Genomic DNA, 8,199 nt, shown 5'->3' with positions numbered 1-8,199 from the left:
TCAGGCAATTAGGGAAGGAATTAAAAATTACATGGAAACAAATGAAAACAAAAATACAACAATCCAAACTCTCTGGGATGCAGCAAAAGCAGTCCTAAGAGGAAAGTATATTGTAAATCAGGCCTATTTCAACAAATTAGAAAAAGCGCAAATTCAAAGTCTAAGAGCACACCTAAAGGAACTAGAAGGGCGGTAGCAAGATCACCACAAAGCCGGCTGCAGAAGAGAAATAATAAATATCAGGGCAGAAATAAACAATATAGAATCTAAAAAAACAGTTGAACTGATCCATGAAACCAAGAGTTGTTTTTTTTTCTTTGGCAGGTAAAGACTTGTTTTATTGAAGAACGGATCTGTGTTGTTGTTGAAGCCACTATGTACAGACAACAGAGAGGGGCTTTTATTTCTTGGGCTCCTCCTCCTTGGACAGAGTCTTGATGATCTCCTCCTTCTTGGCCTGGAGCTGCTCTTCACGGCGCTTGCGCGCCTCCTTGGTCTTAGACCTGCTGGCCTCGGCCTGGTCGGCCAGAAGCTTCTTGCGAGCCTTGTCTGCCTTCAGCTTGTGGATGTGTTCCATGAAAATCCGCTTGTTTTTGAACATGTTGCCCTTCACTTTCAGGTACAAGCTGTGATACATGTGGGGGTCAATCTTCTTAGATTTGCGGTATCTTCGGAGCAGCCGGCACAGAATCCTCATCCTCCTCATCCAGGTTACCTTCTCAGGCATTCACGCATTGGCTGTACCTTTTCTCTTACCAATGCCCATATGCCTGCCCTTCTGGTGGGCCAAAGTGTTTTTCCGGCATCGAGCCCAGGAATGGACAGTCACAGGCTTCCGGATGATCAGCCCATCTTTGATCAGTTTCCGGATCTGCTGACGGGAGTTGGCATCATTGGCGATTTCATTGGTCTCATTGGGATCCAACCAGACCTTCTTTTTGCCACAGCAGGGGACACTGGAGGCAAGCCTCTTCTGAAGCCTGAGCATACTCATGGCTGCAGTCATAGTGCCGAAAGGAAAGAACTGAAGAGTTGGTTTTTTGAAAAAATAAACAAAATTGATAAACCTCTAGCCATGCTCCTGAGAAATAAAAGAGAGAACACCCTAATAGAGAAAATCATGGCAAATGGATCTATCACAACCAATCCCTCAGAAATACAAGCGATCATTAGGAAATACAATGAAAATTATATGCCAACAACCTAGAAGAAATGGACAAATTCCTAACACACATGTACTACCAAAATTGAATCGAGAAGAGATAGAAAATCTGAACAGACCCAGAGCTAGGGAAAAAATTGAATCAGTTATCAAAAAACTCCCATGGGATAAGATCCCTGGGCCAAATGGCTTCCCTGGGGAATTCTATCAGACATTTAAAGCAGATATAATACCCATTCTTCCCAAGCTATTCCAAAAAATAGAAATAGAAGGAAAACTTCTGGACCCATTCTACAAAGCCAGCATCACTTTGATTTCCAAACGAGACAGAGGCCCAACAAAAAAAGAGAACTACAGGCCAATATCCTTGATGAATATGGATGCAAAAATCCTCAACAAGATACTAGTGAATCAAATTCAACGGCATAAAAAGAATTATCCACCATGATCAAGTGGAATTCATTCGAGGGTTACAGGGCTGGTACAATATTCACAAATCCATCAATGGGATACATCACATTAACAACAACAAGAACAACAACAACAAACAGGTAAAAACCATATGATCCTGTCGATAGATGCAGAAAAATCATTTGATAAAATACAGCATACTTTCTTAATAAAGACCCTCGAGAAAGTCAGAATAGAAGGAATGAACTTAAAAGCTAATATCATCCTCACTGGGGAAAAACTGAGAGCTTTCCCCTTAAGATCAGGAACACGACAGGGATGTCCACTCTCACCATTATTGTTTAACATAGTGTTGGAAGTCCTAGCATCAGCAATAAGACAACAAAAGGAAATGAAAGTCATCACAATTGGCAAAGATGAAGTCAAGCTTTCACTTTTCGCAGATGACATGATACTCTCCATGGAAAACCTGACAAACTCCACAAGAAGCCTACTAGAACTCATCCATGAATTCAGCAAAGTTGCAGGGTAAAAAATCAACATACAGAAATTGGTTTCATTTTTATATACCAATAATGAAACATAGAAAAAGAAATCAATAAACTGATCCCATTCACAGTTGCACTGAAAACCAGAAAATACCTAGGAATAATAAACCTTGCCAAAGACATAGAAGATCTGTATGGTGAAAACTATAGAAAACTTATGAAGGAAATTGAAGAAAACACCAAGAAATAAAAAAGCATTCCATGCTCATGGATCTGAAGAATAAACATGGTGAATATGTCATTATTACTCAAAGCAATCTACATATTCATCGCAATACCAATCAAAATTGAACTACCATCCTTCGCAAAGATACAACAAAATATCCTAAAATTCATATGGAACCACAAAAGACCCTGAGGGGCCAAAGTAATATTGAGGAAGAACACCAAAACGGGAGGCATCACAATCCCAGATTTTAGCCTGTACTACAAAGCAGTCATCATCAAGACAGTATGGTATTAGCACAAAAACAGACACACAGACCAATGGAATAGAATAGAGAACCCAGAATTGGACCTACAAATGTATCACCAATTAATCTTTCACAAAGCAGGAAAGAGTCTGTAATGGAAGAAGCCTCTCTAACAGCTGATGCTGAGAGAACTGGACAGCAACATGCAGAAGAATGAAACTAGACCACTTTCTTACACCATACACAAAAGTCAACTCAAAATGGCTGAAGAACTGGAATGTGAGACAGCAAACCATCAAAACCCAAGAGGAGAAAGCAGGAAACCGCCTCTTTGACCACAACCACAGCAATTTCCTACATGACACATCTCCAAAGGCAAGGGAATCAAGAGCAAAAATGAAGTATTGGAACCTCATCAGGATAAAAACCTTCTGTAATGCAAAGGAAACAATCATGAAAACTAATAGGCAACTGACAGAATGGGAAAAGATAGTTGCAAATGACACTGGATAAAGGGCTAGTATCCAAAATATATAAGGTACTCACCAAACCCCACAACTGAAAAATGAATAATCCGGTGAAGAAATGGGCAGAAGTGATGAATAGATACTTCTCCAAAGAGGACATCCAGATAGACAACAGACACATGGAATGATGCTCAGGGTCACTCACCATCAGGGCAATACAAATCAAAAACACATTGACATACCACCTCACGCCGGTCAGAGTGGCTACAATGAACAAATCAAGAGACTATAGATGCTGGAGAGGATGTGGAGAAATGGGCATCCTCTTACACTGTTGGTGGGAATGTAAACTAGTGCAGCCGCTCTGGAAAACACTGTGGAGGTTCCTCAAAAAACTAACATTAGAACTCCCCTATGACCCAACAATAACACTGCTAGGGATTTACCCAAGGGATAGAGAAGTGCTGATGCATCGGGACACATGTACCTCAATGATCATAGCGGCACTTTCAAGAATAGCCAAGTCATGGAAAGAGCCTGAGTGTCCATCACCTGATGAGTGGATCAAGAAGATATGGTTTATGTATACAATGGAATACTACATGACAATGAAAAAGAATACAATCTAGTCATTCATAATGACGTGGATGGACCTTGAGTATGTCATGCTAGGTAAAATAAGTCAGGCAGAGAAGGACAGATACAATATGTTTTCACTCATAGTTCTAACAGGAGAATCTTAACAGAGGACCATGGGGAGAGGAAAGGGAGAAAAAGAGGTAGGGAGAGGGATGAAGGTAAATCATGAGAGACTCTTGAATAAAGAAAACAGACTGTGGCTGAAGGGGGAGGGGAAAAGGGGGAGGAGGGTGATGGACATGAAGTTTGGCACTTATGGAGAAGAGCACTGGGGTGTTATATGGAAACCAATTTGATAATAAACTCTAAAAACAAAAAGAAAATATTAACAAGAACCAATCAGAGGTGAGGAAATCAATAACAGAATTTAAATATACACTAGATCGAATAAATAATAGTTAAGAAAATGGGAGAATGAGTCAGGAATTTGGAAAACAGAGTAATGGAAAGCAATCCAGCTGATAGGAAAGGAGAATAGTAAAAATTGAGAATAGCTTAAGGGAACTCAGCTACATTTTCAAGCATAATAATATTTGGCTTCTAGGGATCTCAGAAAGAGATGAGGAAAAAGTGGGTAGAGAATTTGCTTAAATTAATAGTTGAAATATTCACTAATCTAGGAGAGAAAACAGATACTTGATCCAGGAGACACAAAGATCCTTCAACAAAATCAACCAATAAGGTCCACACCTAGACACATAATGATTCAAATGGCAAAATATAGAGATAAAGAATTTCCAAAGCAGCGGGACAAAAGAAAGCTATTTCATACAAGGGAAACCAAATAAGGTGGTTTTTCAGCAGAAAGTATTTAAGCTTGAAAGGAGTAGCATAATATACTTAAAGTGTTGAAGGAAAAAAAAATCCTGCAACTAAGAATACTCTATCTAACAACACTATCATTCAGAATAGAGAGAGAGATAAAGAGTACCCAAAATTCACAAGAAATGTAAAAGCAAGTACTTTGAGTGGTAATTAAAGACCATAATCAGTAGTAAGAAAATAAGGAAAGAAAAAATTTTCACAGATAAGCACAAACATAATAAAAGTAGTAGATTAATCACTTATAAACCAGTATGGAAGTTAAATCACAAAAGAAATAGAATCAATTATATGTTTTAAAATCAAACAAAGGATTCAGAAAATAAAAGGATGTCATCAAATATGACATAATTTACATAAAATGTGGGTGAAGGAAATGAAATTTTAGTGCTTTTAGAATGGGTTGAGACTTAAGCAACCATCAATTTTACAGTTCTATATACATGGTGTGTTACATATCAACCTACTAGTAAACAAAAATTTTTTTAAAAACCCTAATATAAATATAAAATAAATAAAAGAAACCAATCCAAGCATATCACTAAAGAAACTTTCAAAACAGTAGTTCCATGGAATGAAACAACATCCGTGTCATGGGAGTCCCAGAAGAAAAACAGCAAGAGAAAGGAGACGAAGGTTTATTTGAACCATTTTCGCAGAGAACTTCCCGAATATGGGGAAGGAAAAAGGCATCCAAGTTTAAGAGGCACAGAGAACAACTTTGAAAATCAACAAAAACAAGCCAAAATCATGACATATTGTGAAATTTACAAAATACAAAGATGGAGAGAGAATTCTGAAAGCAGCTATGGACAAACAGCCCTTAACCTACAGGGGTAGACAATAAGGATAGTAGCATACCTGTCCACTGAAATATGCTAGGCCAGAAAGGAGTGGCAGGAAATTGTCAATGTGCTGAACAGGAAAACTATGCAGTCAAGAATCCTTTATTCAGAAAGGGTATCATTCAGAATAGAAGGAGATATAAAGGCTTTCCCAGACAAATAATAACTAAAGGAGTTCTTGACCAGTAAACCAGCCCTGCAAGAGATCCTAAGGGGAACTCTGTGAGTGGAACAGATAACACAATGCCGCTAAGTCCATATCTTTCAGTAATCACTCTGATTGTAAATGAACTAAATGTCCTAATCCAAAGGCATAGGATATCAGAATGGATAAAAAAAACAAGCTCCACCTATATGTTGCATACAGGAGACCCATTTTATTTTATTTTGTGACTTGTGTATTTATTTCCTTCCAAAAATGATTTTTTAGAATAATTTATTGTCAGATTCCATATAACACCCAGTGCTGTTCCCCAAAAGTGCCTGCCTCCATTATAACCGCCTCTTTCCCCCTCCCCCTCCCCTTTCAACACTCAGTTTCTTTTCAGTATTCAATAGTCTCTCAGGTTTCACGTCCCTCTCTCCCCAACTCTCTTTCCCTCTTCCCCTCCCCATGGTCCCCCATTAGTTTTCTTCTATTGTCCTGTTAGATTTATGAGTGCAAACATACGGTATCTGTCCTTCTCCACCTGACTTATTTCGCTTAGCATGACACCCTCGAGGTCCATCCACTTTGCTACAAATGGCCATATTTCATTCTTTCTCATGGCCATATAATATTCCATTCTGTGTATATATATGTATATGTATACATATATGCATACACATCACTTCTTCTTGATGCATTCATCAGGTGATGGACATTTAGTCTCTTTCCATGATTTGGCTATTGTTGACACTGCAGCTATGAACATTGGGGTACATGTGCCGCTATGCATCAGCACATCTGTATCCCTTGGGTAAATCCCTAGCAGTGTTATTGTTGTGTTATAGAGGAGTTCTAATGTTAGTTTTTTGAGGAACCTCCACAGTGCTTCCCAGAGCAGCTGCACCAGTTTACATTGCCACCAACAGTGTAGGATGGTGCCCTTCTCCACACCCTCGCCAGCACCAATAGTCTCTTGATTTGTTCATTTTAGCCACTCTGACTGGCATGAGGTGGTACCTCAGTGGGGTTTTGATTTGTATTTCCCTGATAATGAGTGAGGCTGAGCATCATTTCATGTGCCTGTAGGCCATCTGGATGTCCTCTCTGGAGAAGTGTCTGTTTATGTCTTCTGCCCATTTCTTCACTGGGTTATTTGTTTTTCGGGTGTGGAGTTTGGTGAGCTCCTTGTAGATTTTGGATACTAGCCCATTATCTGATAGGTCATTTGCAACAATTTTTCGAATTCTGTCAGTTGCCTATTAGTTTTCTTGATTGTTTCCTTTGCATTGCAAAAGCTTTTTATCTAAATTAGGTTCCAATAGTTCATTTTTGCTTTCATTTCCCTTGCCTTTGGGGATCTGTTGAGTAGGAAATTGCTGTGATAGAGGTCTAGGAGGTTGTTTCCGACTTTCTCCTTGAGGATTTTGATTGTTTCCTGTCTCACATTCAGGTCCTTTAGCCATTTTGAGTTGATTTTTGTGTAGGGTATAAGAAAGTGGTCTAGTTTCATTCTTCTGCATGTTGCTGTCCAGTTCCCCCAGCACCACCTGCTAAAGAGGCTGTCATTCTTCCATTGTATACTCTTTCCTGATTTGTCAAAAACTAATTGGCTGTACATTTGTTGGCCCAGTTCTGGGTTCTCTATTCTATTCCATTGGTCTGTGTGTCTCTTTTTGTGCCAATACCGTACTGTCTTGGTAATGACAGCTTTGTAGTAGAGGCCAAAATCTGGGATTGTGATGCCTCCCGTTTTGGTTTTCTTCTTCAATATTACTTTCATTATTCGGGGTCTTTTGTGGTTCCATATGAATTTGAGAATAGCTTGTTCTAGCTTTGAGAAGAATGCCGGTGCAATTTTGATTGGGACTACATTGAATGTATAGATTGCTTTGGGTAGTAATGACGTTTTCACAATGTTTATTATTCTGATCCATGAGCATGAAATATTTTTCCATTTCTTGGTGCCTTCTTTAATTTCTTTCATTAATTTTCTATAGTTTTCATCACACAGGTCTTTTACATCCTTGGTTAGGTTTACTCCTAGGTATTTTATGGTTTTTCATGCAATTGTGAACGGGATCAGTTTCTTGATTTCTCTTTCCACTGCTTCATTATTGGTATACAGGAATGCAACCGACTTCCGTACATTGATTTTGTACCCTGTACGTTACTGAATTCATTGATCAGTTTTACAAGGCTTCTAGTGGAATCGATCGGGTTTCCATATACAGTATCATGTCATCAGTGAACAGTGAAAGTTTGCCTTCATCTTTACCAATTCTGGTGACGTTCATTTCCTTTTGTTGTCTGATTGCTGATGCTAGGACTTCCAGTACTATGTTAAAAAACAGTGGTGAGAGTGGACAACACTGTCGTGTTCCTGCTCTGAGTGGGAAAGCTCTCAGATTTTCCCCATTGAGGATTATATTAGCTGTGGGCTTTTCATAAACTGCTTTTATCATGATTAGGTACGTTCCTTCTATTCCGACTTTCTCAAGGGTTTTTATTAAGAAAGGGTGCTGTTTTTGTCAAATGCTTTTTCTACATCTATCATTATCATATGGTTTTTATCTTTTCTTTTGTTAATGTGATGTATCACATTGATAGTTTTTATCTTTTTATCTTTTCTTTTGGTTTTTATCTTTTCTTTTGTTAATGTGATGTATCACATTGATAGTTTTGTGGATACTGAACCAGTCGTGTAACCCAGGAATGAATCTCACTTGATCATTATGGATAATTTT

At 38.6% G+C, this 8,199-nt stretch overlaps 1 pseudogene; it reads right to left on the bottom strand.

Annotated features, from left to right (window-relative positions):
• Positions 1-368: 368 nt before the first annotated feature.
• On the bottom strand, positions 369-995 carry LOC115283883 (annotated as a pseudogene).
• Between the last annotated feature and the right edge of the window lie 7,204 nt (positions 996-8,199).

This window comes from Suricata suricatta, chromosome X (genome assembly GCF_006229205.1).
Source record: "Suricata suricatta isolate VVHF042 chromosome X, meerkat_22Aug2017_6uvM2_HiC, whole genome shotgun sequence".
Classification (NCBI taxonomy): Eukaryota; Metazoa; Chordata; class Mammalia; order Carnivora; family Herpestidae; genus Suricata; species Suricata suricatta.
Note: the sequence above shows the minus strand (reverse complement) of the source record. Positions and strands in the feature narration are given on the sequence as shown.